The following is a 16,884-nucleotide window of genomic DNA, read 5'->3' as shown; positions in this document are numbered from 1 at the left end:
TATGGAATATCTTCACCTAAAAACTACAGAGAAGCATTCTCAGAAAGTTCTTCACGATGCATTCATTCAACTCACAGAGTTGAACCTTCCTTTTGATAGAACAGTTTTGAAACACTCTTTTTGTAGAATCTTCAAGAGGATATTTGGAGCGTTTTGAGGCCTATGCTGGAAAAGGAAATATCTTCACCTAAAAACTAGACAGAAGAATTCTCAGAAACTTCTGTGTGATGAGTGCATTCAACTCACAGACTTGAACGTTTCTTTTGATAGAACAGTTTGGAAACATTACGTTTGTAGAATCTGCAAGTGTTTATTCGGAGCACCTTGAGGCCTATGTTGGAAAAGGAAATATCTTCACATAAAAACTAGAGAGAAGGATTCTCAGAAACTTCTTTGTGATGAGTTCATTCAACTCACAGAGTTGAACCTACCAATTGATAGAGAAGTTTGGAAACACTCTTTTTGAAGAATCTGCAAGTGGATATCTGGAGCCGTTTGAGGCCTATGCTGGAAAAGGAAATATCTTCACATAAAAACTGAACAGAAGCATTCTCAGAAACTTCTTTGTGTTGAGTGCATTCAACTCACAGACTTGAACTTACCTGTAGAAAGAGCAGTTTTGAAACACTCTTTTGGTAAAATCTGCAAGTGGTTATTTGGAGCACTTCGAGGCCTGTGCTGGGATATGGAATATCTTCAAATAAAAACTACAGAGAAACATTCTCAGAAAGTTCTTCACGATGCATTCATTCAACTCACAGAGTTGAACCTTCCTTTTGATAGAACAGTTTTGAAACACTCTTTTTGTAGAATCTGCAAGAGGATATTTGGAGCGTTTTGAGGCCTATGCTGGAAAAGGAAATATCTTCACCTAAAAACTAGACAGAAGCATTCTCAGAAACTTCTGGGTGATGAGTGCATTCAACTCACAGACTTGAACGTTTCTTTTGATAGAACAGTTTGGAAACATTACGTTTGTAGAATCTGCAAGTGTTTATTCGGAGCACCTTGAGGCCTATGTTGGAAAAGGATATATCTTCACATAAAAACTAGAGAGAAGGATTCTCAGAAACTTCTTTGTGATGAGTTCATTCAACTCACAGAGTTGAACCTACCAATTGATAGAGAAGTTTGGAAACACTCTTTTTGTAGAATCCGCAAGTGGATATTTGGAGCCGTTTGAGGCCTATGCTGGAAAAGGAAATATCTTCACATAAAAACTGAACAGAAGCATTCTCAGAAACTTCTTTGTGTTGAGTGCATTCAACTCACAGACTTGAACTTACCTATAGAAAGAGCAGTTTTGAAACACTCTTTTGGTAAAATCTGCAGGTGGTTATTAGGAGCACTTCGAGGCCTGTGCTGGGATATGGAATATCTTCACCTAAAAACTACAGAGAAGCATTCTCAGAAAGTTCTTCACGATGCATTCATTCAACTCACAGAGTTGAACCTTCCTTTTGATAGAACAGTTTTGAAACACTCTTTTTGTAGAATCTGCGAGAGGATATTTGGAGCGTTTTGAGGCCTATGCTGGAAAAGGAAATATCTTCACCTAAAAACTAGACAGAAGCATTCTCAGAAACTTCTGTGTGATGACTGCATTCAACTCACAGACTTGAACGTTTCTTTTGATAGAACAGTTTGGAAACATTACGTTTGTAGGATCTGCAAGTGTTTATTCGGAGCACCTTGAGGCCTATGTTGGAAAAGGAAATATCTTCACATAAAAACTACAGAGAAGGATTCTCAGAAACTTCTTTGTGATGAGTTCATTCAACTCACAGAGTTGAACCTACCAATTGATAGAGAAGTTTGGAAACACTCTTTTTGTAGAATCTGCAAGTGGATATTTGGAGCCGTTTGAGGCCTATGCTGGAAAAGGAAATATCTTCACATAAAAACTGAACAGAAGCATTCTCAGAAACTTCTTTGTGTTAAGTGCATTCAACTCACAGACTTGAACTTACCTGTAGAAAGAGCAGTTTTGAAACACTCTTTTGGTAAAATCTGCAAGTGGTTATTTGGAGCACTTCGAGGCCTGGGCTGGGATATGGAATATCTTCACCTAAAAACTACAGAGAAGCATTCTCAGAAAGTTCTTCACGATGCATTCATTCAACTCACAGAGTTGAACCTTCCTTTTGATAGAACAGTTTTGAAACACTCTTTTTGTAGAATCTGCGAGAGGATATTTGGAGCGTTTTGAGGCCTATGCTGGAAAAGGAAATATCTTCACCTAAAAACTAGACAGAAGCATTCTCAGAAACTTCTGTGTGATGAGTGCATTCAACTCACAGACTTGAACGTTTCTTTTGATAGAACAGTTTGGAAACATTACGTTTGTAGAATCTGCAAGTGTTTATTCGGAGCACCTTGAGGCCTATGTTGGAAAAGGATATATCTTCACATAAAAACTAGAGAGAAGGATTCTCAGAAACTTCTTTGTGATGAGTTCATTCAACTCACAGAGTTGAACCTACCAATTGATAGAGAAGTTTGGAAACACTCTTTTTGTAGAATCCGCAAGTGGATATTTGGAGCCGTTTGAGGCCTATGCTGGAAAAGGAAATATCTTCACATAAAAACTGAACAGAAGCATTCTCAGAAACTTCTTTGTGTTGAGTGCATTCAACCCACAGACTTGAACTTACCTATAGAAAGAGCAGTTTTGAAACACTCTTTTGGTAAAATCTGCAGGTGGTTATTAGGAGCACTTCGAGGCCTGTGCTGGGATATGGAATATCTTCACCTAAAAACTACAGAGAAGCATTCTCAGAAAGTTCTTCACGATGCATTCATTCAACTCACAGAGTTGAACCTTCCTTTTGATAGAACAGTTTTGAAACACTCTTTTTGTAGAATCTGCGAGAGGATATTTGGAGCGTTTTGAGGCCTATGCTGGAAAAGGAAATATCTTCACCTAAAAACTAGACAGAAGCATTCTCAGAAACTTCTGTGTGATGAGTGCATTCAACTCACAGACTTGAACGTTTCTTTTGATAGAACAGTTTGGAAACATTACGTTTGTAGGATCTGCAAGTGTTTATTCGGAGCACCTTGAGGCCTATGTTGGAAAAGGAAATATCTTCACATAAAAACTACAGAGAAGGATTCTCAGAAACTTCTTTGTGATGAGTTCATTCAACTCACAGAGTTGAACCTACCAATTGATAGAGAAGTTTGGAAACACTCTTTTTGTAGAATCTGCAAGTGGATATTTGGAGCCGTTTGAGGCCTATGCTGGAAAAGGAAATATCTTCACATAAAAACTGAACAGAAGCATTCTCAGAAACTTCTTTGTGTTGAGTGCATTCAACTCACAGACTTGAACTTACCTGTAGAAAGAGCAGTTTTGAAACACTCTTTTGGTAAAATCTGCAAGTGGTTATTTGGAGCACTTCGAGGCCTGTGCTGGGATATGGAATATCTTCACCTAAAAACTACAGAGAAGCATTCTCAGAAAGTTCTTCACGATGCATTCATTCAACTCACAGAGTTGAACCTTCCTTTTGATAGAACAGTTTTGAAACACTCTTTTTGTAGAATCTGCAAGAGGATATTTGGAGCGTTTTGAGGCCTATGCTGGAAAAGGAAATATCTTCACCTAAAAACTAGACAGAAGCATTCTCAGAAACTTCTGTGTGATGAGTGCATTCAACTCACAGACTTGAACGTTTCTTTTGATAGAACAGTTTGGAAACATTACGTTTGTAGAATCTGCAAGTGTTTATTCGGAGCACCTTGAGGCCTATGTTGGAAAAGGAAATATCTTCACATAAAAACTAGAGAGAAGGATTCTCAGAAACTTCTTTGTGATGAGTTCATTCAACTCACAGAGTTGAACCTACCAATTGATAGAGAAGTTTGGAAACACTCTTTTTGTAGAATCTGCAAGTGGATATTTGGAGCCGTTTGAGGCCTATGCTGGAAAAGGAAATATCTTCACATAAAAACTGAACAGAAGCATTCTCAGAAACTTCTTTGTGTTAAGTGCATTCAACTCACAGACTTGAACTTACCTGTAGAAAGAGCAGTTTTGAAACACTCTTTTGGTAAAATCTGCAAGTGGTTATTTGGAGCACTTCGAGGCCTGTGCTGGGATATGGAATATCTTCACCGAAAAACTACAGAGAAGCATTCTCAGAAAGTTCTTCACGATGCATTCATTCAACTCACAGAGTTGAACCTTCCTTTTGATAGAACAGTTTTGAAACACTCTTTTTGTAGAATCTGCGAGAGGATATTTGGAGCGTTTTGAGGCCTATGCTGGAAAAGGAAATATCTTCACCTAAAAACTAGACAGAAGCATTCTCAGAAACTTCTGTGTGATGAGTGCATTCAACTCACAGACTTGAACGTTTCTTTTGATAGAACAGTTTGGAAACATTACGTTTGTAGAATCTGCAAGTGTTTATTCGGAGCACCTTGAGGCCTATGTTGGAAAAGGATATATCTTCACATAAAAACTAGAGAGAAGGATTCTCAGAAACTTCTTTGTGATGAGTTCATTCAACTCACAGAGTTGAACCTACCAATTGATAGAGAAGTTTGGAAACACTCTTTTTGTAGAATCCGCAAGTGGATATTTGGAGCCGTTTGAGGCCTATGCTGGAAAAGGAAATATCTTCACATAAAAACTGAACAGAAGCATTCTCAGAAACTTCTTTGTGTTGAGTGCATTCAACCCACAGACTTGAACTTACCTATAGAAAGAGCAGTTTTGAAACACTCTTTTGGTAAAATCTGCAGGTGGTTATTATGAGCACTTCGAGGCCTGTGCTGGGATATGGAATATCTTCACCTAAAAACTACAGAGAAGCATTCTCAGAAAGTTCTTCACGATGCATTCATTCAACTCACAGAGTTGAACCTTCCTTTTGATAGAACAGTTTTGAAACACTCTTTTTGTAGAATCTGCGAGAGGATATTTGGAGCGTTTTGAGGCCTATGCTGGAAAAGGAAATATCTTCACCTAAAAACTAGACAGAAGCATTCTCAGAAACTTCTGTGTGATGAGTGCATTCAACTCACAGACTTGAACGTTTCTTTTGATAGAACAGTTTGGAAACATTACGTTTGTAGGATCTGCAAGTGTTTATTCGGAGCACCTTGAGGCCTATGTTGGAAAAGGAAATATCTTCACATAAAAACTACAGAGAAGGATTCTCAGAAACTTCTTTGTGATGAGTTCATTCAACTCACAGAGTTGAACCTACCAATTGATAGAGAAGTTTGGAAACACTCTTTTTGTAGAATCTGCAAGTGGATATTTGGAGCCGTTTGAGGCCTATGCTGGAAAAGGAAATATCTTCACATAAAAACTGAACAGAAGCATTCTCAGAAACTTCTTTGTGTTGAGTGCATTCAACTCACAGACTTGAACTTACCTGTAGAAAGAGCAGTTTTGAAACACTCTTTTGGTAAAATCTGCAAGTGGTTATTTGGAGCACTTCGAGGCCTGTGCTGGGATATGGAATATCTTCACCTAAAAACTACAGAGAAGCATTCTCAGAAAGTTCTTCACGATGCATTCATTCAACTCACAGAGTTGAACCTTCCTTTTGATAGAACAGTTTTGAAACACTCTTTTTGTAGAATCTGCAAGAGGATATTTGGAGCGTTTTGAGGCCTATGCTGGAAAAGGAAATATCTTCACCTAAAAACTAGACAGAAGCATTCTCAGAAACTTCTGTGTGATGAGTGCATTCAACTCACAGACTTGAACGTTTCTTTTGATAGAACAGTTTGGAAACATTACGTTTGTAGAATCTGCAAGTGTTTATTCGGAGCACCTTGAGGCCTATGTTGGAAAAGGAAATATCTTCACATAAAAACTAGAGAGAAGGATTCTCAGAAACTTCTTTGTGATGAGTTCATTCAACTCACAGAGTTGAACCTACCAATTGATAGAGAAGTTTGGAAACACTCTTTTTGTAGAATCTGCAAGTGGATATTTGGAGCCGTTTGAGGCCTATGCTGGAAAAGGAAATATCTTCACATAAAAACTGAACAGAAGCATTCTCAGAAACTTCTTTGTGTTGAGTGCATTCAACTCACAGACTTGAACTTACCTATAGAAAGAGCAGTTTTGAAACACTCTTTTGGTAAAATCTGCAAGTGGTTATTTGGAGCACTTCGAGGCCTGTGCTGGGATATGGAATATCTTCACCTAAAAACTACAGAGAAGCATTCTCAGAAAGTTCTTCCCGATGCATTCATTCAACTCACAGAGTTGAACCTTCCTTTTGATAGAACAGTTTTGAAACACTCTTTTTGTAGAATCTGCGAGAGGATAGTTGGAGCGTTTTGAGGCCTATGCTGGAAAAGGAAATATCTTCACCTAAAAACTAGACAGAAGCATTCTCAGAAACTCCTGTTTGAGTGCATTCAACTCACAGACTTGAACGTTTCTTTTGATAGAACAGTTTTGAAACATTACGTTTGTAGAATCTGCAATTGTTTATTCGGAGCACCGTGAGGCCTATGTTGGAAAAGGAAATATCTTCACATAAAAACTAGAGAGAAGGATTCTCAGAAACTTCTTTGTGATGAGTTCATTCAACTCACAGAGTTGAACCTACCAATTGATAGAGAAGTTTGGAAACACTCTTTTGGTAGAATCTGCAAGTGGATATTTGGAGCCGTTTGAGGCCTACGCTGGAAAAGGAAATATCTTCACATAAAAATTGAACAGAAGCATTCTCAGAAACTTCTTTGTGTTGAGTGCATTCAACTCACAGACTTGAACTTACCTGTAGAAAGAGCAGTTTTGAAACACTCTTTTGGTAAAATCTGCAAGTGGTTATTTGGAGCACTTCGAGGCCTGTGCTGGGATATGGAATATCTTCACCTAAAAACTACAGAGAAGCATTCTCAGAAAGTTCTTCACGATGCATTCATTCAACTCACAGAGTTGAACCTTCCTTTTGATAGAACAGTTTTGAAACACTCTTTTTGTAGAATCTGCAAGAGGATATTTGGAGCGTTTTGAGGCCTATGCTGGAAAAGGAAATATCTTCACCTAAAAACTAGACAGAAGCATCCTCAGAAACTCCTGTTTGATGAGTGCATTCAACTCACAGACTTGAACGTTTCTTTTGATAGAACAGTTTTGAAACATTGCGTTTGTAGAATCTGCAAGTGTTTATTCGGAGCACCTTGAGGCCTATGTTGGAAAAGGAAATATCTTCACATAAAAACTAGAGAGAAGGATTCTCAGAAACTTCTTTGTGATGAGTTCATTCAACTCACAGAGTTGAACCTACCAATTGATAGAGAAGTTTGGAAACACTCTTTTTGTAGAATCTGCAAGTGGATATTTGGAGCCGTTTGAGGCCTATGCTGGAAAAGGAAATAACTTCACATAAAAACTGAACAGAAGCATTCTCAGAAACTTCTTTGTGTTGAGTGCATTCAACTCACAGACTTGAACTTACCTGTAGAAAGAGCAGTTTTGAAACACTCTTTTGGTAAAATCTGCAAGTGGTTATTTGGAGCACTTCGAGGCCTGTGCTGGGATATGGAATATCTTCACCTAAAAACTACAGAGAAGCATTCTCAGAAAGTTCTTCACGATGCATTCATTCAACTCACAGAGTTGAACCTTCCTTTTGATAGAACAGTTTTGAAACACTCTTTTTGTAGAATCTGCAAGAGGGTATTTGGAGCGTTTTGAGGCCTATGCTGGAAAAGGAAATATCTTCACCTAAAAACTAGACAGAAGCATTCTCAGAAACTTCTGTGTGATGAGTGCATTCAACTCACAGACTTGAACGTTTCTTTTGATAGAACAGTTTGGAAACATTACGTTTGCAGAATCTGCAAGTGTTTATTCGGAGCACCTTGAGGCCTAAGTTGGAAAAGGAAATATCTTCACATAAAAACTAGAAAGAAGGATTCTCAGAAACTTCTTTGTGATGAGTTCATTCAACTCACAGAGTTGAACCTACCAATTGATAGAGAAGTTTGGAAACACTCTTTTTGTAGAATCCGCAAGTGGATATTTGGAGCCGTTTGAGGCCTATGCTGGAAAAGGAAATATCTTCACATAAAAACTGAACAGAAGCATTCTCAGAAACTTCTTTGTGTTGAGTGCATTCAACTCACAGACTTGAACTTACCTGTAGAAAGAGCAGTTTTGAAACACTCTTTTGGTAAAATCTGCAAGTGGTTATTTGGAGCACTTGGAGGCCTGTGCTGGGATATGGAATATCTTCACCTAAAAACTACAGAGAAGCATTCTCAGAAAGTTCTTCATGATGCATTCATTCAACTCACAGAGTTGAACCTTCCTTTTGATAGAACAGTTTGGAAACACTCTTTTTGTAGAATCTGCAAGAGGATATTTGGAGCGTTTTGAGGCCTATGCTGGAAAAGGAAATATCTTCACCTAAAAACTAGACAGAAGCATCCTCAGAAACTCCTGTGTGATGAGTGCATTCAACTCACAGACTTGAACGTTTCTTTTGATAGAACAGTTTTGAAACATTGCGTTTGTGGAATCTGCAAGTGTTTATTCGGAGCACCTTGAGGCCTATGTTGGAAAAGGAAATATCTTCACATAAAAACTAGAGAGAAGGATTCTCAGAAACTTCTTTGTGATGAGTTCATTCAACTCACAGAGTTGAACCTACCAATTGATAGAGAAGTTTGGAAACACTCTTTTTGTAGAATCTGCAAGTGGATATTTGGAGCCGTTTGAGGCCTATGCTGGAAAAGGAAATAACTTCACATAAAAACTTAACAGAAGCATTCTCAGAAACTTCTTTGTGTTGAGTGCATTCAACTCACAGACTTCAACTTACCTGTAGAAAGAGCAGTTTTGAAACACTCTTTTGGTAAAATCTGCAAGTGGTTATTTGGAGCACTTCGAGGCCTGTGCTGGGATATGGAATATCTTCACCTAAAAACTACAGAGAAGCATTCTCAGAAAGTTCTTCACGATGCATTCATTCAACTCACAGAGTTGAACCTTCCTTTTGATAGAACAGTTTTGAAACACTCTTTTTGTAGAATCTGCAAGAGGATATTTGGAGCGTTTTGAGGCCTATGCTGGAAAAGGAAATATCTTCACCTAAAAACTAGACAGAAGCATCCTCAGAAACTTCTGTGTGATGAGTGCATTCAACTCACAGACTTGAACGTTTCTTTTGATAGAACAGTTTGGAAACATTACGTTTGTAGAATCTGCAAGTGTTTATTCGGAGCACCTTGAGGCCTATGTTGGAAAAGGAAATATCTTCACATAAAAACTAGAGAGAAGGATTCTCAGAAACTTCTTTTTGATGAGTTCATTCAACTCACAGAGTTGAACCTACCAATTGATAGAGAAGTTTGGAAACACTCTTTTTGTAGAATCTGCAAGTGGATATTTGGAGCCGTTTGAGGCCTATGCTGGAAAAGGAAATATCTTCACATAAAAACTGAACAGAAGCATTCTCAGAAACTTCTTTGTGTTGAGTGCATTCAACTCACAGACTTGAACTTACCTGTAGAAAGAGCAGTTTTGAAACACTCTTTTGGTAAAATCTGCAAGTGGTTATTTGGAGCACTTCGTGGCCTGTGCTGGGATATGGAATATCTTCACCTAAAAACTACAGAGAAGCATTCTCAGAAAGTTCTTCACGATGCATTCATTCAACTCACAGAGTTGAACCTTCCTTTTGATAGAACAGTTTTGAAACACTCTTTTTGTAGAATCTGCAAGAGGATATTTGGAGCGTTTTGAGGCCTATGCTGGAAAAGGAAATATCTTCACCTAAAAACTAGACAGAAGCATCCTCAGAAACTTCTGTGTGATGAGTGCATTCAACTCACAGACTTGAAAGTTTGTTTTGATAGAACAGTTTGGAAACATTACGTTTGTAGAATCTGCAAGTGTTTATTCGGAGCACCTTGAGGCCTATGTTGGAAAAGGAAATATCTTCACATAAAAACTAGAGAGAAGGATTCTCAGAAACTTCTTTGTGATGAGTTCATTCAACTCACAGAGTTGAACCTACCAATTGATAGAGAAGTTTGGAAACACTCTTTTTGTAGAATCTGCAAGTGGATATTTGGAGCCGTTTGAGGCCTATGCTGGAAAAGGAAATATCTTCACATAAAAACTGAACAGAAGCATTCTCAGAAACTTCTTTGTGTTAAGTGCATTCAACTCACAGACTTGAACTTACCTGTAGAAAGAGCAGTTTTGAAACACTCTTTTGGTAAAATCTGCAAGTGGTTATTTGGAGCACTTGGAGGCCTGTGCTGGGATATGGAATATCTTCACCTAAAAACTACAGAGAAGCATTCTCAGAAAGTTCTTCACGATGCATTCATTCAACTCACAGAGTTGAACCTTCCTTTTGATAGAACAGTTTTGAAACACTCTTTTTGTAGAATCTGCAAGAGGATATTTGGAGCGTTTTGAGGCCTATGCTGGAAAAAGAAATATCTTCACCTAAAAACTAGACAGAAGCATCCTCAGAAACTTCTGTGTGATGCGTGCATTCAACTCACAGACTTGAACGTTTCTTTTGATAGAACAGTTTTGTAACATTACGTTTGTAGAATCTGCAAGTGTTTATTCGGAGCACCTTGAGGCCTATGTTGGAAAAGGAAATATCTTCACATAAAAACTAGAGAGAAGGATTCTCAGAAACTTCTTTGTGATGAGTTCATTCAACTCACAAAGTTGAACCTACCAATTGATAGAGAAGTTTGGAAACACTCTTTTTGTAGAATCTGCAAGTGGATATTTGGAGCCGTTTGAGGCCTATGCTGGAAAAGGAAATATCTTCACATAAAAACTGAACAGAAGCATTCTCAGGAACTTCTTTGTGTTAAGTGCATTCAACTCACAGACTTGAACTTACCTGTAGAAAGAGCAGTTTTGAAACACTCTTTTGGTAAAATCTGCAAGTGGTTATTTGGAGCACTTCGAGGCCTGTGCTGGGATATGGAATATCTTCACCTAAAAACTACAGAGAAGCATTCTCAGAAAGTTCTTCACGATGCATTCATTCAACTCACAGAGTTGAACCTTCCTTTTGATAGAACAGTTTTGAAACACTCTTTTTGTAGAATCTGCAAGAGGATATTTGGAGCGTTTTGAGGCCTATGCTGGAAAAGGAAATATCTTCACCTAAAAACTAGACAGAAGCATCCTCAGAAACTTCTGTGTGATGAGTGCATTCAACTCACAGACTTGAACGTTTCTTTTGATAGAACAGTTTGGAAACATTACGTTTGTAGAATCTGCAAGTGTTTATTCGGAGCACCTTGAGGCCTATGTTGGAAAAGGAAATATCTTCACATAAAAACTAGAGAGAAGGATTCTCAGAAACTTCTTTGTGATGAGTTCATTCAACTCACAGAGTTGAACCTACCAATTGATAGAGAAGTTTGGAAACACTCTTTTTGTAGAATCTGCAAGTGGATATTTGGAGCCGTTTGAGGCCTATGCTGGAAAAGGAAATATCTTCACATAAAAACTGAACAGAAGCATTCTCAGAAACTTCTTTGTGTTGAGTGCATTCAACTCACAGACTTGAACTTACCTGTAGAAAGAGCAGTTTTGAAACACTCTTTTGGTAAAATCTGCAAGTGGTTATTTGGAGCACTTCGAGGCCTGTGCTGGGATATGGAATATCTTCACCTAAAAACTACAGAGAAGCATTCTCAGAAAGTTCTTCACGATGCATTCATTCAACTCACAGAGTTGAACCTTCCTTTTGATAGAACGGTTTTGAAACACTCTTTTTGGAGAATCTGCAAGAGGACATTTGGAGCGTTTTGAGGCCTATGCTGGAAAAGGAAATATCTTCACCTAAAAACTAGACAGAAGCATCCTCAGAAACTTCTGTGTGATGAGTGCATTCAACTCACAGACTTCAACGTTTCTTTTTATACAACAGTTTGGAAACATTACGTTTGTAGAATCTGCAAGTGTTTATTCGGAGCACCTTGAGGCCTATGTTGGAAAAGGAAATATCTTCACATAAAAACTACAGAGAAGGATTCTCAGAAACTTCTTTGTGATGAGTTCATTCAACTCACGGAGTTGAACCTACCAATTGATAGAGAAGTTTGGAAACACTCTTTTTGTAGAATCTGCAAGTGGATATTTGGAGCCGTTTGAGGCCTATGCTGGAAAAGGAAATATCTTCACATAAAAACTGAACAGAAGCATTCTCAGAAACTTCTTTGTGTTAAGTGCATTCAACTCACAGACTTGAACTTACCTGTAGAAAGAGCAGTTTTGAAACACTCTTTTTGTAAAATCTGCAAGTGGTTATTTGGAGCACTTCGAGGCCTGTGCTGGGATATGGAATATCTTCACCTAAAAACTACAGAGAAGCATTCTCAGAAAGTTCTTCACGATGCATTCATTCAACTCACAGAGTTGAACCTTCCTTTTGATAGAACAGTTTTGAAACACTCTTTTTGTAGAATCTGCAAGAGGATATTTGGAGCGTTTTGAGGCCTATGCTGGAAAAGGAAATATCTTCACCTAAAAACTAGACAGAAGCATCCTCAGAAACTTCTGTGTGATGAGTGCATTCAACTCACAGACTTGAACGTTTCTTTTGATAGAACAGTTTGGAAACATTACGTTTGTAGAATCTGCAAGTGTTTATTCGGAGCACCTTGAGGCCTATGTTGGAAAAGGAAATATCTTCACATAAAAACTACAGAGAAGGATTCTCAGAAACTTCTTTGTGATGAGTTCATTCAACTCACGGAGTTGAACCTACCAATTGATAGAGAAGTTTGGAAACACTCTTTTTGTAGAATCTGCAAGTGGATATTTGGAGCCGTTTGAGGCCTATGCTGGAAAAGGAAATATCTTCACATAAAAACTGAACAGAAGCATTATCAGAAACTTCTTTGTGTTGAGTGCATTCAACTCACAGACTTGAACTTACCTGTAGAAAGAGCAGTTTTGAAACACTCTTTTTGTAAAATCTGCAAGTGGTTATTTGGAGCACTTCGAGGCCTGTGCTGGGATATGGAATATCTTCACCTAAAAACTACAGAGAAGCATTCTCAGAAAGTTCTTCACGATGCATTCATTCAACTCACAGAGTTGAACCTTCCTTTTGATAGAACAGTTTTGAAACACTCTTTTTGTAGAATCTGCAAGAGGATATTTGGAGCGTTTTGAGGCCTATGCTGGAAAAAGAAATATCTTCACCTAAAAACTAGACAGAAGCATCCTCAGAAACTTCTGTGTGATGAGTGCATTCAACTCACAGACTTGAACGTTTCTTTTGATAGAACAGTTTGGAAACACTACGTTTGTAGAATCTGCAAGTGTTTATTCGGAGCACCTTGAGGCCTATGTTGGAAAAGGAAATATCTTCACATGAAAACTACAGAGAAGGATTCTCAGAAACTTCTTTGTGATGAGTTCATTCAACTCACAGAGTTGAACCTACCAATTGATAGAGAAGTTTGGAAACACTCTTTTTGTAGAATCTGCAAGTGGATATTTGGAGCCGTTTGAGGCCTATGCTGGAAAAGGAAATATCTTCACATAAAAACTGAACAGAAGCATTCTCAGAAACTTCTTTGTGTTGAGTGCATTCAACTCACAGACTTGAACTTACCTGTAGAAAGAGCAGTTTTGAAACACTCTTTTTGTAAAATCTGCAAGTGGTTATTTGGAGCACTTCGAGGCCTGTGCTGGGATATGGAATATCTTCACCTAAAAACTACAGAGAAGCATTCTCAGAAAGTTCTTCACGATGCATTCATTCAACTCACAGAGTTGAACCTTCCTTTTGATAGAACAGTTTTGAAACACTCTTTTTGTAGAATCTGCAAGAGGATATTTGGAGCGTTTTGAGGCCTATGCTGGAAAAGGAAACACCTTCACCTAAAAACTAGACAGAAGCATTCTCAGAAACTTCTCTGTGATGAGTGCATTCAACTCACAGACATGAACGTTTCTATTGATAGAACAGTTTTGAAACATTACGTTTGTAGAATCTGCAAGTGTTTATTCGGAGCACCTTGAGGCCTATGTTGGAAAAGGAAATATCTTCACATGAAAACTACAGAGAAGGATTCTCAGAAACTTCTTTGTGATGAGTTCATTCAACTCACAAAGTTGAACCTACCAATTGATAGAGAAGTTTGGAAACACTCTTTTTGTAGAATCTGCAAGTGGATATTTGGAGCCGTTTGAGGCCTATGCTGGAAAAGGAAATATCTTCACATAAAAACTGAACAGAAGCATTCTCAGAAACTTCTTTGTGTTGAGTGCATTCAACTCACAGACTTGAACTTACCTGTAGAAAGAGCAGTTTTGAAACACTCTTTTTGTAAAATCTGCAAGTGGTTATTTGGAGCACTTCGAGGCCTGTGCTGGGATATGGAATATCTTCACCTAAAAACTACAGAGAAGCATTCTCAGAAAGTTCTTCACGATGCATTCATTCAACTCACAGAGTTGAACCTTCCTTTTGATAGAACAGTTTTGAAACACTCTTTTTGTAGAATCTGCAAGAGGATATTTGGAGCGTTTTGAGGCCTATGCTGGAAAAGGAAATACCTTCACCTAAAAACTAGACAGAAGCATTCTCAGAAACTTCTGTGTGATGAGTGCATTCAACTCACAGACATGAACGTTTCTTTTGATAGAACAGTTTTGAAACATTACGTTTGTAGAATCTGCAAGTGTTTATTCGGAGCACCTTGAGGCCTATGTTGGATAAGGAAATATCTTCACATAAAAACTAGAGAGAAGGATTCTCAGAAACTTCTTTGTGATGAGTTCATTCAACTCACAGAGTTGAACCTACCAATTGATAGAGAAGTTTGGAAACACCCTTTTTGTAGAATCTGCAAGTGGATATTTGGAGCCGTTTGAGGCCTATGCTGGAAAAGGAAATATCTTCACATAAAAACTGAACAGAAGCATTCTCAGAAACTTCTTTGTGTTGAGTGCATTGAACTCACAGACTTGAACTTACCTGTAGAAAGAGCAGTTTTGAAACACTCTTTTGGTAAAATCTGCAAGTGGTTATTTGGAGCACTTCGAGGCCTGTGCTGGGATATGGAATATCTTCACCTAAAAACTACAGAGAAGCATTCTCAGAAAGTTCTTCACGATGCATTCATTCAACTCACAGAGTTGAACCTTCCTTTTGATAGAACGGTTTTGAAACACTCTTTTTGTAGAATCTGCGAGAGGATATTTGGAGCGTTTTGAGGCCTATGCTGGAAAAGGAAATATCTTCACCTAAAAACTAGACAGAAGCATCCTCAGAAACTTCTGTGTGATGAGTGCATTCAACTCACAGACTTGAACGTTTCTTTTGATAGAACAGTTTGGAAACATTACGTTTGTAGAATCTGCAAGTGTTTATTCGGAGCACCTTGAGGCCTATGTTGGAAAAGGAAATATCTTCACATAAAAACTAGAGAGAAGGATTCTCAGAAACTTCTTTGTGATGAGTTCATTCAACTCACAGAGTTGAACCTACCAATTGATAGAGAAGTTTGGAAACACTCTTTTTGTAGAATCTGCAAGTGGATATTTGGAGCCGTTTGAGGCCTATGCTGGAAAAGGAAATATCTTCACATAAAAACTGAACAGAAGCATTCTCAGAAACTTCTTTGTGTTGAGTGCATTCAACTCACAGACTTCAACTTACCTGTAGAAAGAGCAGTTTTGAAACACTCTTTTGGTAAAATCTGCAAGTGGTTATTTGGAGCACTTCGAGGCCTGTGCTGGGATATGGAATATCTTCACCTAAAAACTACAGAGAAGCATTCTCAGAAAGTTCTTCACGATGCATTCATTCAACTCACAGAGTTGAACCTTCCTTTTGATAGAACAGTTTTGAAACACTCTTTTTGTAGAATCTGCAAGAGGATATTTGGAGCGTTTTGAGGCCTATGCTGGAAAAGGAAATATCTTCACCTAAAAACTAGACAGAAGCATCCTCAGAAACTTCTGTGTGATGAGTGCATTCAACTCACAGACTTGAACGTTTCTTTTGATAGAACAGTTTGGAAACATTACGTTTGTAGAATCTGCAAGTGTTTATTCGGAGCACCTTGAGGCCTATGTTGGAAAAGGAAATATCTTCACATAAAAACTACAGAGAAGGATTCTCAGAAACTTCTTTGTGATGAGTTCATTCAACTCACAGAGTTGAACCTACCAATTGATAGAGAAGTTTGGAAACACTCTTTTTGTAGAATCTGCAAGTGGATATTTGGAGCCGTTTGAGGCCTATGCTGGAAAAGGAAATATCTTCACATAAAAACTGAACAGAAGCATTCTCAGAAACTTCTTTGTGTTGAGTGCATTCAACTCACAGACTTGAACTTACCTGTAGAAAGAGCAGTTTTGAAACACTCTTTTGGTAAAATCTGCAAGTGGTTATTTGGAGCACTTCGAGGCCTGTGCTGGGATATGGAATATCTTCACCTAAAAACTACAGAGAAGCATTCTCAGAAAGTTCTTCACGATGCATTCATTCAACTCACAGAGTTGAACCTTCCTTTTGATAGAACAGTTTTGAAACACTCTTTTTGTAGAATCTGCAAGAGGATATTTGGAGCGTTTTGAGGCCTATGCTGGAAAAGGAAATATCTTCACCTAAAAACTAGACAGAAGCATCCTCAGAAACTTCTGTGTGATGAGTGCATTCAACTCACAGACTTGAACGTTTCTTTTGATAGAACAGTTTGGAAACATTACGTTTGTAGAATCTGCAAGTGTTTATTCGGAGCACCTTGAGGCCTATGTTGGAAAAGGAAATATCTTCACATAAAAACTAGAGAGAAGGATTCTCAGAAACTTCTTTGTGATGAGTTCATTCAACTCACAGAGTTGAACCTACCAATTGATAGAGAAGTTTGGAAACACTCTTTTTGTAGAAT

This window comes from Pongo pygmaeus, chromosome 9 (genome assembly GCF_028885625.2).
Source record: "Pongo pygmaeus isolate AG05252 chromosome 9, NHGRI_mPonPyg2-v2.0_pri, whole genome shotgun sequence".
In the NCBI taxonomy this organism is placed as follows: Eukaryota; Metazoa; Chordata; class Mammalia; order Primates; family Hominidae; genus Pongo; species Pongo pygmaeus.
Note: the sequence above shows the minus strand (reverse complement) of the source record.